Source organism: Astatotilapia calliptera, chromosome 15, assembly GCF_964374335.1.
Source record: "Astatotilapia calliptera chromosome 15, fAstCal68.1, whole genome shotgun sequence".
Lineage (NCBI taxonomy): Eukaryota > Metazoa > Chordata > Actinopteri > Cichliformes > Cichlidae > Astatotilapia > Astatotilapia calliptera.
In genome coordinates this window covers 31337834-31358236 of record NC_137436.1, presented here as the reverse complement: position 1 = coordinate 31358236, position 20403 = coordinate 31337834, and the positions used below count along the sequence as shown (strand labels likewise).

The 20403-nt window shown below is 45.3% G+C and overlaps 1 pseudogene; it reads left to right on the top strand.

Moving 5' to 3' along the window:
• The first annotated feature begins 13527 nt into the window (after window positions 1-13527).
• Window positions 13528-18382, top strand: LOC145420305 (uncharacterized; annotated as a pseudogene).
• Window positions 18383-20403: the final 2021 nt, after the last annotated feature.

Here is a 20403-nt window from a genome sequence, read left to right as displayed (position 1 = left end):
GGTGAGCAGTCAGACTTCTGCACTGTGGAGCAGTAAAGGTTTTAACTAGCTGTGGAGTCGAACATTTTTCATACAGTGTGTTCAAGACTGTGGAAATAAATGTTGGTGTGTTTGTTTTCAACTACAAGTGTGGATTACTTTAACTGCACAAGGACACATACACGGCCTGACTGCTAGCTAGTTTTTTCTGTCACATGCTAAGCCTTCTTTTTTGACCAATAATTGCCCAAAAGGCACAGTGATGAAAATGCTGTGTCCAGATGAACATAATTAACTTTCTGGAACACTAAAAGATTGAATCGAAATATGCTCAATATTGCTTTTTTAAAAAAAGGAAAAAAGAAAAGAAAAGAAAAGATGGGTTATTTCCTCCTGCCAAGGTCACAACCCTCTGCTTCAAGCTTATAAAGAACAAACACTGGCATTTTAGCTATTTATCATGACAGGTTCCATTTTAAGGTTAAGTGTTGGATTCTAGCTGATGTAAAAGAAAAGTATGTTAGCATCAGCTTTTCAAATGGCCTTCATTGCTTTCTTTTCACAATGACTGAAAGCAAAACCTACACAGTATGAAATGATATACAGGCACAGTATCAGTTATGAAAATAAAAGTGTTGTTCAATGACAACTCTTATTAGAGTACATGTGGTCTTTTGTGTAAGCATGGGAGTTTTCAGTTTTCACTTTATTTTGTCTGGTTGTACTGGCTATAAAATATGACTGTCTTCATGCTTTGCCTGCACTGAACGGCTGGTAAGGGTCAGCTGCTTGTTGTGTAATTGTAGACTTTGTAGTCACATTATATTATAGTGCAGCATTCTCATACAAATAGGGTGAATATATTTGTAAGTGTTGAGTCATTATTATATATAATATATTGTGAAAAGCATTCTCTCATCTACCTTCACATGCATGTGAACTTAAGTGACATCCCAGTCTTAATGCATTAGGATTAATAGGATGTTGGCCCACCTTTTGCAGCTACAACAGCTTCAACTCTTCTGGGAAGTCTTTCGACAAAGTTTAGGAGTGTATTTATGGGATTTTTCTTTAACCATTCTTCTAGATGTACAATTCTGAGGCCAGAGCTAGATGAGAAGTCTCTGCTCTAATTCATCCTAAAGATGTTATGTCGGATTGAGGTCAGGACTCTGTGCAGGTAGGTCAGGTTCTTCAGGACAAACTTGTTAATGTCCACGTCTTCATGGACCTTTATGCATTGGTGCACATTCATGTTGGAACAGGAAGGGGCCATCCCCCAACGGTTCCCAAGATTTTTACAACAAGATTTGTGTTCTTTTACAATAACATTTTCTCTTTATGTTTCCATAATGACCATTTCTTAATGGTCTGTGGAAGAAGGATACACCACATCCACCATTAGCTTTAAATTTAATTGTGGTGTAAACAAACCTAAATACTTTTATTTATTTGCTTGCATCTTATTTTGGCACTTACCATGGAGGTCCATATGAAATTAGCAGCTTTGCACATCTGGAAAGACCCTATCAAAGCTGAAAGGTATATGCAAGGTTTAGAGCAACATATGCTCCCATCCAAACAATGCCCTTTTGGATATTTTAGCAAGAAAAACTAATTTTACACTAATACTTACACTGTGGGGATATTTTTCAGGAGTTGGGCTGTGCCCTTTAGCTCCAGTGAAAGGAGCTCTTTATGGTTCTGCATTACAATTCAGAGGAAAAACTGTTGATTTACCCAGTTGATGATATAGTCTGATATGGATGAGAACTTATCCATACTATAAGATTTTAAGAGACATTATTGTATCAAGGCACAGCGTTAAACATCCCAATGAACACAGTGGCTTCCATCATACATAAGTGTAACAAGAGTACCTGGAAGTCCTGGTACCAATGGTGGTGGTAGACAAGCAGAAGAAGATGGCTGTGGTGATAAATGTAGATACTGAATGACAGCAACAGGAAGAAGGAACACGAGACACTGGAGAAGTACCAAGGGCTCAGAGAAGAACTCGAGAAGATGTGGAGGGTGAAGGTAACAGTGCTCCCAGGTGTAATTGGAGGACTAGGTGAGCGGCTCCAGCAGATCCCAAGAACAACATTGGAGATCTCTGTCCAGAAGAGCGCAGATTTCATTTTTGCAGATTCATCAAAGTTAATTGCCGTATTATCGCCAATGGATGGCATGCAATTGCAAGCTTGAGGCCATTCAATCGCAGACTGATAGCAGACTCACTCCATGGGTTTATGTGACAATGTTGGTATGCTTGACAATCTCATTTTGCAGCAAAAATTTTAAAAATAACTGAAGTAAGGTATCTTTATCTTATTGGATTAAAAAAAGACACTGATAAACACCTCAGAGGACATAATTTTCAGATAAATAAAGGTGATTAATAGATACTTTATTTATCATATTGCAATATTATTAAAAATCACTATAATATATTGCGAGTGAGTAATATGTACTCATATCGTGGGATATCTGGTGATTCCCACCCATCCTGCGTATCCTACTCCTCCAGGGGCATTAAAGACTGCTTTTTATTGTCTGTGCTCAGGGGCCAGTTTTCTCATAATGTGTCAGTTTAAAAAGTCATGTTTCCCAACCTATGAAAAGTGAAAAACTCAGAGAACACAGAAACATATTACTACATGGTCTGTTGAATTGTCTCTTCCTGGCGTTTTTGACAAATTAAAAACTGAAGTTGCAGAAAGAAAGCTCCATGTAAAACTCATCAGAGTGACTATGGCCCTAGCCAAGAGCAATACTTTATTCTCATATTATCTGACAACAGACGCAGCATTGAGCTAACTTTAGAACAAAAAACCCCAAAAGAAACACCCATTAATTTTAGATGCCTCGATCAGCAGTTCTCTTGTGATCTTTCTGAGTGTTACACAAGCGAGCCAAGTCACTTGTCTTGCTTTTATCTCGATTTTGAGCTTTCTTTTAATATCAACGTTGTGCAAAGATGTATTTCTGGGACACATAGTCTCATAGTGTTTTATCTGTGTGCATGATTAGTTTCAGAGTGCTTGAATGTACTAAAGTGCCGCTGACAGTGTTTTTTGTGCTTCCACGAGCTGTGTTGAGAAGTATACACAAGCATACACTGTCATTACTGTAGTCTTCTCCCATCTTGTGGGGGTGTCAACCTAAACAAAGCACAGATGTCTGATTACACATATGGAATATCTACTGTAGTTCAAGGAGGTAGCATACATAATGCTTTACCACTCTGACCTAAATTAAAAGTATATAGTCTGTTCCTAATTACTGTTCCTCTTGCACTTGAGCAATTGGAGTTGGTTCTGTTTAGAACAAAGAAAATGCTCTTCAGACTACATTGTCTGACATGTAAAGGTTTGGAAAGCAGAGGCTGCTGCTCCTGATGTAATGGCCATACATGACTTGCTGGGTGGTGAGGAGGAGGTCTGTGGTTCACTTATTACTACATTTAGATGCGCTGAGCACTGCAAATATTTGAAATGTCAATCCATTTCATAATGTCAGTAGGCCCCAAAAAGCAGACTCTGCACTACAAGTAACTCATACCACTGAATGTTAGCATTCCTCCTCCCCTTTACCCCCCAACTTCTTTATTAGCGGCTTCAGTCCATATTACCAGAAGAAATTAGCGAGGCCAGGCAAACAACAGAAGGCTGCTCAGCCCTCTGTAGCCCCAGTAAAGTAGATATGAGTGGTTTTAATAAGTCAAGACAGGACATTTGCCTCTGAATACCAGAGTTAGTTATAGTATTTGAGTATAAGCACACACCACCATAAACCATATTATGTTGTAAAGATGGCAAATTAAACCATGCAGCAATCAAGTAGCTTCAAAGTTGATACACTGTTACACTGTATGTCATCTCTAGGCCCTTCACCTGCTAGTGAACTTATTTCACTTATTTGGTTCTTGTATAAAAAAATAACATTTCTTCTCCCATAGAACCCATAGATTATCTCCATTTTGTACATGTGATTGAAAAATTCTCAGTGTTGCTGGCAGGGCATTAGTGTCAGTCATAAGTCTGATCTGGTGACCAGATCAATCAGGCTGATAAGCTATTTATTTTATGTACGCATTTATTTGCTTGTTTGGTTGCTTGGAACAAAGAATTTGTCAGATTCTTCAATTTCCTCTGGATGTTTGACTCACCTCAGGTTGTTTACTTGCACAAGTCTAAAGGTTTATCTGCTGCTAAAGATGAGGGTGCTAAGCTGCAGGCAGAGGGAAGTGCATTGGATAGGAAATTTTGGAAGATAATGTGCCTGTAGCACTCATTAGGCACAGTTCATTTTTATATATTTTATATATAAAAAACTCACAGGAAGCCACCACCAAGTGCAATACTACTTAATTTCAACATGAGTCAGGATTATTCAATTAAAGGAGTGGATGTATACACATATCAGTAGCGTAGTTCCAGCTTTTGATCAGTGCCATGGACCACCCCAGTCAGGGGTTATGGGAATAGAAATATTTGTTCATTTGTTTAAATTCATGCTACAAACTCACACCATCTTCTTCAGCTAAACTACCACACTACCATTAATGTATAAGAGGGCTCCTACAACACAATATCAACACAAAACTATACTGTTTAATCCATTGTGGCACCCACTATGTTTCTAAATTAAAAAAAAAAAAAAACAACCCACACATAAACAAATAAACAAAAAAAGCATCAAACATCACAGACTCAACAAGAAAAGCAGTAAAATGTGGAAGATTGGCAGACAAGCCTACTATAGCAGCCTGGACAATGAGCCAGCCTCTGCATTTATAGAAACATTGAATTTATGGAAAATAATGCTGCACATTTTAGAAATCGTACAAATATTAACGTGTGACAGTTTGCATTCAGAAAGTAGAGCAATCCATCAGTTATCTGCCTGAACACAACTGAATTCAGAAATATGATTTCCTAATTCTATATGTGCAAGCAAGAAGTGAAGCTCTGCATTAGTCACTGTCAGGCACTGTAGTGCACAAAAGCAGAGTGCTACAGTGGGGCAAAAAAGTATTTAGTCAGCCACCGATAGTGCAAGTTCCCCCACCTAAAATGATGACAGAGGTCAGTAATTTGCACCAGAGGTACACTTCAACTGTGAGAGACAGAATGTGAAAAAAAAAAATCCATGAATCCACATGGTAGGATTTGTAAAGAATTTATTCGTAAATCAGGGTGGAAAATAAGTATTTGGTCAATAACAAAAATACAACTCAATACTTTGTAACATAACCTTTGTTGGCAATAACAGAGGTCAAACGTTTACTATAGGTCTTTACCAGGTTTGCACACACAGTAGCTGGTATTTTGGCCCATTCCTCCATGCAGATCTTCTCGAGAGCAGTGATGTTGGGGTGGCTGTAGCTCAGGTGGCAGAGCAGGTCAGCCACTAATCAGAAGGTTGGTGGTTCGATCCCAAGGCTGCATCCTGGCTGCATGCCAAATATCCTTGGGCAAGATACTAACCCCATGTTTGCCTACTGGTGGTGGTCAGAGGGCCCTGTGGCGCCTGTGTCCGGCAGCCTCGCCTCTGTCAGTGCGCCCCAGGGCAGCTGTGGCTACAATGTAGCTTGCTATCGCCAGTGTGTGAATGGGTGAATGACTGAATGTAGTGTAAGGCGCTTTGGGGTCCTTAAGGACTAGAAAAGCGCTATACAAATGCAGGCCATTTACCATGTTTTGGGGCTGTCGCTGAGCAACACGGACTTTCAACTCCCGCCACAGATTTTCTATGGGGTTGAGGTCTGGAGACTGGCTAGGCCACTCCAGGACTTTCAAATGCTTCTTACGGAGCCACTCCTTTGTTGCCCGGGCGGTGTGTTTTGGATCATTGTCATGTTGGAAGACCCAGCCTCGTTTCATCTTCAAAGTTCTCACTGATGGAAGGAGGTTTTGGCTCAAAATCTCACGATACATGGCCCCATTCATTCTGTCCTTAACACGGATCAGTCGTCCTGTCCCCTTGGCAGAAAAACAGCCCCATAGCATGATGTTTCCACCCCCATGCTTCACAGTAGGTATGGTGTTCTTGGAATGCAACTCAGTATTCTTCTTCCTCCAAACACGACGAGTTGAGTTTATACCAAAAAGTTCTACTTTGGTTTCATCTGACCACATGACATTCTCCCAATCCTCTGCTGTATCATCCATGTGCTCTCTGGCAAACTTCAGACGGGCCTGGACATGCACTGGCTTCAGCAGCGGAACACGTCTGGCACTGCGGGATTTGATTCCCTGCCGTTGTAGTGTGTTACTGATGGTGACCTTTGTTACTTTGGTCCCAGCTCTCTGCAGGTCATTCACCAGGTCCCCCCGTGTGGTTCTGGGATCTTTGCTCACCGTTCTCATGATCATTTTGACCCCACGGGATGAGATCTTGCGTGGAGCCCCAGATCGAGGGAGATTATCAGTGGTCTTGTATGTCTTCCATTTTCTGATGATTGCTCCCACAGTTGATTTTTTCACACCAAGCTGCTTGCCTATTGTAGATTCACTCTTCCCAGTCTGGTGCAGGTCTACAATACTTTTCCTGGTGTCCTTCGAAAGCTGTTTGGTCTTGGCCATGGCGGAGTTTGGAGTCTGACTGTTTGAGGCTGTGGACAGGTGTCTTTTATACAGATGATGAGTTCAAACAGGTGCCATTCATACAGGTAACGAGTGGGGGACAGAAAAGCTTCTTACAGAAGACGTTACAGGTCTGTGAGAGCCAGAGATTTTCCTTGTTTGAGGTGACCAAATACTTATTTTCCACCCTGATTTACGAATAAATTCTTTACAAATCCTACCATGTGAATGCATGGATTTTTTTTTCACATTCTGTCTCTCACAGTTGAAGTGTACCTCTGGTGCAAATTACTGACCTCTGTCATCATTTTAAGTGGGGGAACTTGCACAATCGGTGGCTGACTAAATACTTTTTTGCCCCACTGTATATGGTGATCAGGTTTCTTCATATTCATAGCATAAAATAAATCTTTATGATGGATCTGGGTAGAAAAACATGCAAAGTATTTGTGATCTAGAACAAAATGTGTGTGTGTGTGTGTGTGTGTGTTAGTTTTTAACAATATATAGTATTTAAAGGAACACACTCCACTTTTTTTGGAAATAGGCTCATTCTCCATCTCCCTCAGAGTTAACAATGCAGCGTCTTCTTTCTAAATCTGTAGGTTAATAGGACTTTGGAGCGGGATCTTAAGGGATGGGGCGTGGCCAGGATTTTTGCTCGAGGCGCCATATCAGCAGGCCAAACAAATGCTTGCTGTGTGTGGACACACAGACACACAGGCACGCATACACGTTTACACACACAAACCATCATATAGAAGAGAGATTTCTGAATAGGGATTTTGTTTCTGTTTTTTGTTAAAGACACATGAAAGACCTCAACTTAAGGTTAAGTGTATAAACTTGAACTTGAAACATCTTTATGATGCAACCGAAAGGATCATGAATCTGAAAAGCTACATGATTTTTCTGGATTTTATTTTTGTCGACTTATGAAGTTATATATATTGTTTTGTATATTTTTGAAATTTGCTGATTGGTCCTAACCAATTACTGTATAAAAGATGAACGACACGACAGCACTTCCTCCCATTGTGCAAAAGTGAAGCCAAAATATCCCGCTTGTGGGAGCTGCCATGTTCCACTTTTGGAGCCAGAGTCTGCTCAGTAGTAACTCGTGGTGGAGCGTCTCTGCCCACACACCCACTGGACGTGACCGTGAACACGCCCCCTTTTTACATAGCCCGGCTGCTCTGTCTCTCATTCTGCAGGGTATGGGTAAAATTTATCATACAAAACATGCACTCTGTGCAATATGGATTAACGTTACTGCTGAAGATGTGAGGACATCTGATCTCTGAAAAAACAACTGTTAATGAAGCTGGAAAAACACACCCACGTCTTGATCCTTAAAAAAGCATATTAATATATAGTAAAAGCCAATCAGAAGTAAGTAGAAGTAAATGGCTTCAGCCTACTAATAGTCAATAAAATACATTCTCTGCGTCAAAAGTGATGAGTTAAGGTGCCCATGGAGGCAAGGGTGCCACCAGGCATTTGGCCCCGGGGTAGACCCAAGTCAGGCTGGAGAGATTATATCTCTTGGCTGGCCTGGAAACGCCTTGGTGTTCATATTCATATTAATATTCTTATTCCTCTATGACAAAGATGTACAAGTGTTCATTTTAAAGAAATAAACAGAGCAGTAAGAGATGGGTTTTTTTTATTTTATTTTATTTTATTTTTATTTTCCTTAGCCGAAGGCCATATTGTTTGTTTTCTGACCTGGGAGTTGGATAGTCCTGGCTCAGGGACTTTTTTGGACGCCCTTTGTCACTACTGCTTCTGGCCTCTTGTTGTCTTTTGGTGTGTTTGGTGTGTTTTCAGAGGTTTCACTCAAGGTCATATTGTTCATTTTCTTAACTAGGAGTCGGATAGTGGTTGGCGAACAACTTTTTTGGCTGCTCTGTGTCATTGGTGCTTGTCCTGGCCTCTTGTTGTATTTTGGAGTGTTTTCGAAGGTTTTAGTATCACTCGAGGTCGTAACGTCCAAATTTGGTTTTATTGTCTATGGGACTTTGGAGTGTGATGTCACGGCAGGGGGCGTGGCCGCCGAGGCGCCATTTTAGCAGGCCAAACAAAGGGCTAGTGATGGTAAATTTGATTCTTTTTACTGAATCGAGTTTTAATGAGTCACTCACCAAAGTGAATCGAGTTTTTTGAGTCATTTGATTCACTGAGTCAGTCGACCAGAGAGTACAAAAAATGTACATTTTCACTCAAACTTAATTTGTTTCTCTTTTCATGTAAATCCTACTGCTAAGATGAATGATTCTAAAAGAAAACAACTAAACAGCAAAAAAGAGCAAAAACATTTCTAAAATTAAGCAATTTCCTATCAAAATTGCTTAATAAACATTTATTTTATTTTATTTTATTTTATTTTTTATTTTATTAGTATTTTCCTTAAATGTGTTAAATATATATTTTCTCATCTCAATGTCCACTGAGCTGTGAGCCAGCTGTGATCATAATTCATCATCATCATATATGGAAAAAATGAAGTTCCTGAAGTCTCTAAACAAGAAAAGAAAGACACAGATTCTGAGTCTGTCTCATTCAGAGAAGGCCTTCCTTTCTATGATGAACCATCACTTTAGTGTGATCTTTATTAGTTTCAGACCAAAATACATTTCTGTGTGTGTGTGTGTGTGTATGTGTGTGTGTGTGTGGTAGTTGAACTTAATTTTTTACCTGTAACAGACAAAAAGTTTTCTCATACTTGCAAATTTGCTCACGTGCTCCATTTGTTTTATCATTAGTTTAAAAAGAAAAAACATGATGTGCTGCTAAAGACAAGACCATTCCACAGCCAGCCGTCTCATTCCTTGTAACACAGTTTATGTTAATGCTGATAGACATATTAATCTCTGAACTGTGGGATGCGACTGCACCTGAGGAATTCACAGATCAAAGACAAATATTGGGCTTGCGTTTCATTTGCTGAATCTCATCTGCCCTTTCACAGAGCTATGAACAACTGGGGCCCAATAAGTTTCCCTCAGGCCCATTTCCCTTTTTTCATTCATCTTCTTAGTAGAGGCAATAACAGCATAGTCAGAATGACAATACATTGTAGAGTGAGGTTAAAAAAGGGCTGCTGTCTGTAATGCACAAACATTTAATGCCAAGCATACAATACTGTGACTAGAAATGCCTTCAATATTTAAAATCTGATGAGGAATTCAGCAGTGCACAAGCGAAGGACAGTGTTAATTTTCATCATACATTAGTCTAATACAAGTTAGACTAATCTAATGAACAAATCTTAGATCACTCAATTCAATTCAATTCAATTTTATTTATATAGCGCCAAATCACAACAAAAGTCGCCTCAAGGCTTCCTCAATTTTAGATATAGATGGATAGATGATAGATAGATGAGGGTGAACTAATACAAAGTAAAATCCATGTGCAATTATAATGAGCTACCTAGCAAATCATTTTACAATGACTCACTCATACTCCCGGCAGAGGTGCCCCAGTCACCAGACCGACAACACTCCTGCCCTGACATCTGTGTGACCCCATGTGGGTCAGGTGCAGCGCCCATGGCCATAAACTGTGGCCTCAAAAATATCCAGAAAGGACTGCGTGTCATCCTATGCACGACCACTGCAGGTTGAGCGGCGAGGCCAGCGAGGAGGCACCAGACTGAGTGACCATGTTCTCCAACACTTGTGTCTGCAGCTGCAGTGACTCCAGCTGCTCTGCCATCTGGGCTAGGCCCAGAGTTGTTGCACAGGCTGTGGATCCCCCCTCCCGCGGTCCTGTGTTTCACTACCACTGTGGCGAGTAAAGACCCAGGACGTGCACAGCCACTGTGAAAAGTTTTAATTCTCAGTTCAGAGGAGTCAGCTTTTTAGTCGTCATCACCCGCACTTCTCTCGTCTCCAGTTCTGGTGTCACTGAAATAGGGTGAGTTACCCAGGTGTTTCCAGGTGCCCTCCCAGTGTCCCTGACACCACACTTTGAGCCAACTGCACCATCCCTTCTCTGCAGCAGAGCCACAGACCACACCTCTGCCACAGTGATGTGGTCTGTACACACAGTAGTGTTTAATGCTTTCATGTCAGCTAATGCTAGCAAGCGTGGCTAGTAAGCAGCATTCATAAACTGTACAAGTATAACACCAAGATACACTTGGTGCTGTCATGGTACTGGGTCTATGACCCAGTGTTTTTTAGGTTTCTTATGTTCTCGTTTTAGTATTGTTTAGTTTCCTTCTTCTTCCTGGTTTAATCATTTGTATTTCTGGCTGTGAGCTTTTGTTCATTTAATCTGTTTTCATTTGTGCCTCCCTGCGTAGTCCATCATATATGTTCAGTTCTGTTTCTGTGGTCATTCCCTTGTGTTCCATCTTTTTTAGTTAGTTACACTTGTCTCACCTTGCCTGTCAGTTGTGTTTCCTTGTTTCTCTGCCAAGTGCGTGTCTCTGTGCATGTCTTATGTTTCCTGTTTTACTTTGACAGTCTCACGTCCTGTGTTCAGTGTTCCAGTCTTCCTCCCAGTCTTGTAGCTCCTGTGTCGTTATACCTCTCTGTATTTTAGCCTTTTCTCTTCCTCTGTTCGTTGCCGGATCGTCTGCTGTCGTCCCCTGTATCTCCATGATTCATGTTCCAGGCATTTTCAAGTTTTCATGCTTTAGGGTTCTCCCAGTTTAGGTTTTTGTTAATTCCAGCCCTGGTTGTATTATCGTTTATTTTTTGCTTTCTTTTAGCCGTAAATAAAGGCTCACTTTCAGTTCAAGTTCTGTTCCATCTCCAGGGCTTGCGTTTGGTTCCTCTCACTCCACTTCACAATGGCCTCCACCTTCACCCCCTAACTGCATCTGGCTGGCTACCCGACCGCTGGATCCGCCTTCCAGAGGGAAGCGGCATCCATGCCTCTGTTGCTCCTCGCCAAGTTCAGAATTGAAGACTTTCCAGAAGTAACCAGCTGTGGTGAGTGAGAAAGATGTTTTTCATACTCTTTCCATGGCTGGATGTAAAGGAATTGTTTATTCTGAGGCAGTTTATTCCAGCTCTATGCACTTAAAAGTTTCATTTCATCCTGCGCTCCTTCCGAGCCTGGAATGATAATGCCAGAGAAAGTAAATTCCTGCTTAGTATATTTACAGACTGTGTCAGCTGAGCTGGCTACAACTAAGACTGTGTGTGAACCTGCTGAAACTCTCCCCGGGGCTTCCCCAAAGGCTGAGCTTGTGGCCTCAGCCGCCTCTGGACCCCTGGAGGTTTTACAGCCTGCACAGGCTGTCTCAGCTATGAGATCAGGAGATCTCAGCCTTCTGTCTCCGCTGGGAGCTCGAGTGAGCCGACCTAGCCTCCTGCGTCAGCAGAGAGCTCTGGCATGCTCTTTCAGTCCACTATTGACGTCATGTTGATGTCTCTGGCTGATAAGTGCCCTGGGTTGGCTGTGTGCCCTGGGCAGCTCCAGCCAACTCTGTCTCAGCCAGAGGTCTCCTCACCTGCTGGCCCTGCTTCACTTTAGCCAGAGGTTTCCACTCTGTCTGGTTCATCCCCACCAGAGGTTCCCACATCATCTTGGTCTATACCGGTCTCTGTTGGGGGCTCTAGTCCATCCAGCCATCCATGGCTCCCAGGCCGTCGCCTGTCTCCGTTGGGGATCTGGAGAGTCCGCCCAGCCGCCGGCTGTCTCCATTGGGGGCTCTGGAGAATGCGCCCAACTGCTTGCGGCTGCCACACTGCCACTCACTCAACCACCCGTGGCTGCCAGCCACCATCAGCTCAACCACCCGCTTTACCGCCTTTGGCTTCTGATCCGCTGTCAGGTTCAGCTCCATCTCCGCCAGAGTTTGTCACGCTGTCTGGCCCAACTCCGTCTATGCCAGAGGTCTGCACACCTGCATGTTCACAGCCTCCACATCCTGCACGGCCTGCACATCCACATCCATGCACCAACACAAACCAACACCGGCAACCTGCCAGGCCACCTGAAGCTTTCTGCTCCCGTTTTCTCCCTCGTCGGGGTCCTGGAGGGTACTTTTTGCACCACTGCTGCTGCCCACGTGGCTCAGCCTCCGGACCTGCTTGACCTATGTGCCGCTTCCCACGTGATCACCTTCTGGACCTGCTTTGCCTGTGCCGCCGCCGCTTCCTACGCAGTTGGCCTCTGGACCTGATTTGTTGCCATTTAGCCCTTTGTCTTCCTCTATTTATTGCTGGATCATCTGCCAACCTCCCTTGTGTCTCCATGATTCATGTTCCGTTTTTGTTTTGTTGTCAGGTTTTCATGTTTCATGTTCTCCCATTTTAGTTTTTTGTTAGAAATTGAAATATTTAGTAATGACTACTAAGCCCTAACATCTACTATCATCACTAAAAAGTTCATTTCACTTACAGTGAGAGACATATGGTGAGGCTATTTGACAGGCCCAGTTCTTTTTCTAACTTCGCTCGGTGTTTCACTATGGGAATCGCCTCGGCGTGACCAACTACGGAAGCTCCAATGACACCACGTCTGTCTATGACAGACCTGTCGAGCCGTGCTCAGGGCTCCGCCCCCTCGTACTAACACGGCCGACCAGCTCCTCCTAACTCATTCTCGCTTTCTTCCCGTGAGAAACTACTTTGAGCTCCCTCAGCGCATCCAGGCTAACTTGATTAGCTACTTAACAGTAGCTACTTAACTGTCCGCTGGGACAGGCGAGCTGTTAGGGTGAGCTGTTCGTTCAGTGTCCGGCTAGCATTAACTTGTTAGCAGGCCACGAACCACATTAGTGTCTCACTACCATTAGCTTGTTGGTCGACCTAGGGTTCGGTTAGCATTAAGTTGCTAACGATATTGGCTAGCGGAGTGCAGCTAACGTGTCACGACGAGCTGACTCCCGCCGCGACTAGATCGGATTTAACACCCGCTGCTAGTCCTAGCTACTTACGGGCTAACGTGTCGAGACGAGCCTGGTGTAGCCTAGTCTCACCCCTTTCCGCTATCCATGTCTATGGCTCCTACTCCCGCCAAAAGGTCGGAGACGAAGGCTAAAGAGGCTGCATCCCGCCCGTGCCCCGCATCATGCGGTGGCACCATCTCGGGCAGGGACCCTCATCCAATGTGCATCGTCTGTATGGGTGCCAAGCATGCTCAGGCTTCACTGGCGGACCCTCAGGGATGCCCACACTGTGCTTTGATGCCAGAGAAAGTCCTGGAAAGGAGGCTGAGAGTAGCAGTAACGAACAGTCAGGACCCCTGCCTGTCGGCTGCTACTGCTACGAGCGATATCCGTCATCCGCGAGCCTCCACAAGCTGGGCGGACATGATGGAAGAAGAGTCCCCGCTCATGCCCCCATCGTTCGAGGACCTCCTCGATCAACATGTGGGCGAGCCGGGTGGCGAGGACGCGGAGGGCGATGCCGACTCCAACCTCCTCGACCTGGAGGACATGGATGAGGAACAGGAGGATGACTCTACCTTTCCTCCCCAGCAGTCCAGGCCACCGAGTGGGGCTGAAGTTGCACCCCTGGTGGACAGCAATTTGTACGAGGTCTGCAAACGGGCTGCTGCCAAGCTAGGCATCACATGGCCAGCCGCCCAGGATGCCGAAGGGGCAGAACGCGACCTGTATGACGGCAAGAGGCTCCCACCAGCCTTGCCGCCATCAAAGCAGCTTCTGCCAGCAGTCCCAGCCTGCATCAAAGAAATGAGTCGCTATTGGTCAAGCCCTTTTAAAAGCAAGCTTCCGACCAAGGGCTGCTCTAAGCTTGAGATCCAGGGGATGGGTGAACTGTGGCTGACCGAACCCCCAGCAGTGGAGCCTTCAGTGGCGTATCACCTTCACCCTAACCGCAGGGCAATCTCAGCTTCTTCTAGCATTTCTTTGCCCAACAAGATAGATCGCCTCACGGCATCTATTTATCAAAGGACGTACAAATATGCTGCACAGTCAGTATGCTCGCTTAATGCAGTCACACTGCTATCAGCATATCAGGCAGAAATTCTGGAAGACATGGGCCGTCAGCTTGACTCGGGTTCCCCGAACCCAGCCCTCTGGGATGAAATCTGCGTGGTTAATGATCTCATTCTTCGCTCCTCCAGGGGAGCAGTCCAAGGGTGTGGTCGCGTTATGGGCCTTGCAGTCTCGGGTGAGAGAGCCTTGTGGCTAAACCTGTCAGGCCTAGGTGATGCTCAGAAGGCTGAGGTCATGGATGCAGCCTATGACCCAACCAAGGGTCTCTTTGGCCCAGCCCTGGAGAGAATGAGAGAAACAAGCACCCGCAGAAAGCAGGAGGGTGAAGCATTCAACCTCTGCTTACCCAGAAAACCTAACTCTCAGCCCCAGCAGGCGCCAAGAGCTGGCTTTGCAGCAACGGCAGCAGCTGTGAGAGGGAGACAGAGTGGGGTCAGAATGCAGAGAGGAGCAGGAGGCCAGCAGGATGCCCACCAGGCCAAGGTAGAGAACCGAAGACCTTGGGACAAGCATTCCTTTGCAGCAGTTGCTGCAAAGAACAAGCCGTCACACCCCGGAGAGGGGAAAAAGAAGCGGTCAGCCTAGCACACCTGCAGCATTCTGTGTCACCCCTCTTTTCTTCCCCAAAGAGAAGGAAGGTGTTAGAAGGGGTAACCAAATCACTCCAAAGTTGAGGGTCTCCGGAAGTTTCCAGTTCACCAGGAGCACCCTCTCAGTCTCCTCTTCCAGTTCAGGGAGGACAGACTTGTGGACAAATGGCGCAGTGTCACCAAACACTTCTAAGCACTCTGTCTGTGTCACCAAGCACTGCCCAGAGTCATCAGACACTTCACTGTGGTTTGGGGGTAAGAAAAGAAATAAAACGTGCATTTCTGCAGCCAGGCAGTTTGCCAAGGGCAGAATGTCCCCCAGTTTCAAAATAAAAACAAAAGAAAATCACTGCAATTTGTCTTTGTTCCCAGCGGGGGGAGCTCACGCTCTTCCCGAGGGGGACAGCCCCAACTCCTTCCGGGAGACAGGGGTGACGTCACGCTACCGCTTCTTCAGAGGCCCGCTCGCAGCGCAGCTGGAGCGGTGGCGCGCATGCGCAGTTCATCCCTGGGTCTTGTCAACCATTTCCCATGGTTACAGATTACAGTTTGCGGCAAAACCACCGAGATTCGGCGGAGTGTTAGCTTCTGTGGCCAGTCGCGATTCAGCGAATGTGCTGGAGGAGGAAATATCCTCCCTGTTACACAAACAGGCGATCGGAGCGGTTCCGAGCGAAGAAGCTCAGCAGGGCTTTTACTCCCGCTATTTCCTCATCCCGAAAAAGGACGGAACGTCGCTCCGTCCTATTCTGGATCTACGTGTGTTAAACAAGCATTTGAGAAAGTACACGTTCAGAATGCTCACACACAAGACGCTTTGTCGCTCAATTCACACAGGCGATTGGTTTGTTACAATCGACCTATCAGATGCATATTTTCACATCGCCATTTATCCTCCACACAGGAAATATCTCAGGTTCGCTTATCAGAGCGTAGCGTACGAGTTTCAAACTATCCCATTTGGGCTATCCTTAGCTCCGAGGGTGTTCAGCAAATGTGTGGAGGCAGCGCTGTCTCCGTTAAGGAACAGCGGCATCAGAATATTTTCTTACATAGACGATTATCTAATATGCTCACGATCGCGCGAGCAGGCGATCAAAGACTCCGAGGTGGTGGTGAATCACCTCACGGAGCTTGGGTTCACTATCAACCTGGAAAAGAGCCACTTGGAACCCGCACAGTTTACAGAGTATCTGGGGCTCAGAATAGACTCCATCTCTTATCGTATCGCACTTTCAGAGCGGAGGATCGCATCCTTCACTCACTGTCTTTCCCGTTTTCAGCTGGGGAAAGTCGTGCGGTTCCGACTCTGTCTCCGCCTCCTTGGCCTCATGGCCTCGGTGATATCGGTGGTACACTTGGGGCTGCTTATGATGAGAGATTTTCAGCGGTGGGTCGCTTCTCTGCAGCTGTGCCCTCGCCGACATCTCAGTTGTGGTGTAAAAATAACGCAGCCGTGTATCTCGGCTCTCCGGCCCTGGAGGAGCCCGACAGCTCTCGCGGCGGGGGTACCGCTCGGGGCAGTATCATCCAGGGTGACGCTGACCACAGATGCATCCCTGTCAGGTTGGGGTGCAACTATGATGGGCAGAGCAGTGAATGGCGTTTGGTCACAGAGACTCACTCTGAATCACATAAATGTGCTGGAGCTCCGCGCGGTGCTCCTAGCCTTAAGGCATTTTCTGCCGTATCTCCGGGGTCAACATGTTTTAGTGAAAACAGACAACTCCACTGTAGTTGCTTATATCAACCGCCAGGGCGGCACCCGTTCCCGGCAGCTACACAGGTTAGCCAGGGAAATAATTATGTGGAGCAGCACTCGGCTCCTCTCCCTACTGGCAACTCACGTGCCAGGAATTCTGAAGAGGGGGGCGGACCTCCTGTCCAGAGGAAATCCACTGTTCGGAGAATGGAGGCTTCACCCACAGGTGGTGGAGCAGATTTGGCAGAGATACGGCCGGGCTGCCGTAGATCTCTTCGCCTCGCGAGAAAACACACAGTGCCCCCTGTTTTTCTCCCTGTCAGACGCACACGCGCCACTGGGCGTGGATGCGCTGGCCCATCCATGGCCAAAAACTCTTAAAAACTTTTAATAGCTCCACGGTGGCCATCCAAACACTGGATAGCAGAAATCATCCAGCTTCTGGTGGACGAGCCATGGCCACTCCCCATCCGCAGGGACCTTCTGTCTCAGGCGCGGGGGGAGATATACCATCCCCATCCAGACCAGGTTGCTCTCTGGGCCTGGCCCGTGAAAGGTGGAATTTGAAGGCAGCAGGCATGCCTCCGAAGGTTATTGAGACCATTCAGAATGCCAGAGCCTCCTCCACTCGTTCCATTTACAGCAGTAAATGGCGTGTTTTTGAAGAGTGGTGCCATGAAAAGCAGATTATCCCTTTTCAGTGTTCAGTGGTGGAGCTGTTGTGTTTTCTTCAAGACTTGCTGGACAAAAGGAAAGCTTTTTCCACTATAAAGGTCTATTTAGCAGCTATTTCAGCCTGCCACATGGGGTTTGGTGATAAACCTGCTGGGCAGCACCCCCTTGTAGGTCGCTTCATGAGAGGGGCGCGTCGAACGCTCCCAGTTTCTAGACCACTGGTCCCTTTATGGGATCTGTCAGTCGTTTTAGACGCCCTCTCCCACCACCCCTTTGAGCCTATTGGGGCAGTGGGGTTGAAGTTTCTCTCTCTTAAAACCACTCTGCTGTTGGCTCTAACCACAGCCAAGCGAGTTAGTGAATTACAGGCTCTGTCTATTCACCCCTCTTGTCTACAGTTGGCCCCGGGACTCACTAAAGCAGGCCTAACCCAGCCTTTGTCCTTAAAGTGTTGGAAACATCATACAGGTGCTCTACAGTAGAGCTCCTAGCTTTTCACCCCCCTCCATTCTCTTCCGAGAGGGAGCAGAGGCTGAACACTTTGTGTCCTGTCCGGGCCTTGGGGACTTATGTTGACAGAACAGCTGGATTCAGGAAGTCGGATCAGCTGTTTGTTTCCTGGGCCTCCCCTCACAAGGGCAGGCCCGTATCACACCAGAGACTAGCTCATTGGATTGTAGAGGCCTTAGCTCTGGCTTATAGCTGTAAGGGCTTGCAGGCCCCCCCAGGACTCCGAGCACACTCCACTAGGGGTGTGGCCACATCCTGGGCGTTGTTCAGAGGTGTATTAGTCCAGGATATTTGTGCGGCAGCAAGCTGGGCTACGCCGCGCACGTTTGTCCGGTTTTATCGGCTGGATGTTGCACAGTCATCCCTGGCTCAGACGGTGCTGGATTCTGGTGCCTCAGGTTCGACCTGAGATCCTGGAGTAGCACTGGAGAGTAGCTTCGGGAGCTGGCGCAATCCGGGAGTGGGCCATATCTCCCATAGTGAAACACTGAGCGAAGTTAGAAAAAGAACCTTGGGTTACTTAACGTAATCCCTGGTTCTTTGATAACAGAGTGAGGTGTTTCACCAACACTTCCCTCCTTGTTTAGGCACGGAAAGAAATCTGCTTGGAATGAGTTAGGAGGAGCTGGTCGGCCGTGTTAGTACGAGGGGGCGGAGCCCTGAGCACGGCTCGACAGGTCTGTCATAGACAGACGTGGTGTCATTGGAGCTTCCGTAGTTGGTCACGCCGAGGCGATTCCCATAGTGAAACACCTCACTCTGTTATCAAAGAACCAGGGATTACGTTAAGTAACCCAACGATTTGTTGTGACAAAAAACGTGACAGTTAGACAGCCACCATCTGTTTCCAAACATTTTTATCATAGAAATCTACCACATCCTAGATCATATGGTGAATCCCCCTACTGAGATGAAAAATTGTGATTGAGCCACAGGCCTCAGATTTTTTTTAACTTGTTCTCCTAGTCAAAGCTGAAATGATTAACTGATTGACTAATTAGTCAGCAAATGTCATGTTCCGTCATATAAACACGGAATATTTGCATTTAAAGGAATCTATTTAGCACATGCTCCATGTTATTTCTTTAGAATTCTTGAATTTTAATCGGAAGGTTGCTGGTTCAATCCCTGGCTCCTCCAGTCTGTATACCTAAATATCCTTTGACCAGAACCCCAAGTTGCTCAAATTGTGTGAAAATTAGAAAGCACTTTGGTGTCAAAAAAATGCGCGCATAAAGTGCTCAATTAGAGTCGAAAATCCCTAAATAACGACCAGTCCATCATTGGCTACCCTAGTAGACAACTATATTTGGAATATTCTTACTCAGAGACATGATTTAACCCAAATCAAAGGTGATATCACCTTTTGCAGGTGAGGGCAGTCCACCTCCAAAGCGACCACGCCTTTTGGATGAGAGGTGAAATGTCTTCACAAACTTAAAGTCCAGTTGCATTCTTTTTCAACCTCTTTAGACTTCTCTGTCACTATTGATTTCCTCATGCAATGCTACAGTTCCTGTCTTGACACCTGATCAGATGCTTTATCTTGATCCATAGACATGGTGAGCTTCATGGTATGGCTCATCAACTTTATCCTACAAGCCAGTGTACTCCTAGATATAGATCCCAGTCCTTAATAAAAAAGGATAGATAGGCTTGTTTCAGGAATGGCATCACATCTAAAATTTTGTCCAAGTAGAACATGAGGACTATCAAGAATTGGATTTTCATATCAGATCGGTCAGGGTCTGCGTTAACAAAATCCACCTCCTGTGCTGTTGGTCCTGAGGTGGCATTCAGTACCTGAATAGTTTATACAGTTGCATAGGTAGTTGAATAATTTTCAAAAACATTTTTTGTACCCTGCTGCTGTTTTCCAAAGATACAAATATTATTTGTCATATACACAGTACAACATATAGTGAAATGCGTGTGTCCTGAACTGCAGACAGGCTGCAGATGCAGCCACGCAACTCCAGGGCTGTTTTTTAGCATGGGGGTCTAGCCAGAACCCTTACTGGGAACTGAACTTGCAACCCCCGCTCCAGAGGTGTGTATTCTTACCACTATTCAAACATGAATCTTCTCTGAATTGTTTTGGTTCCTCTCAGTAATGTCATTTTACACTTGATTTTCTGTACCAACTAGGTTGCTTCCATTATCAGATTGGATCTGTGTGACTTGATCTCTCCTACTCAAAAACTCAGACAGTGTCCAGAGTGAGACATTTCACTGAATGAATCCACATGACATGAATGAAAAAATAACTCCATATGTTTCATGTGACTTCCTTTTATTACCTAAAAAGGCCTAGTCGAGTCTACTCCACCACCGCTGTATTACCACAATCTGAAAGGATGTGTTGTCTGCAGTCATGCCATAACCTTTCACGCATTTTGCAACACAGAAGAACAGTTTCAGTCTTAGAAG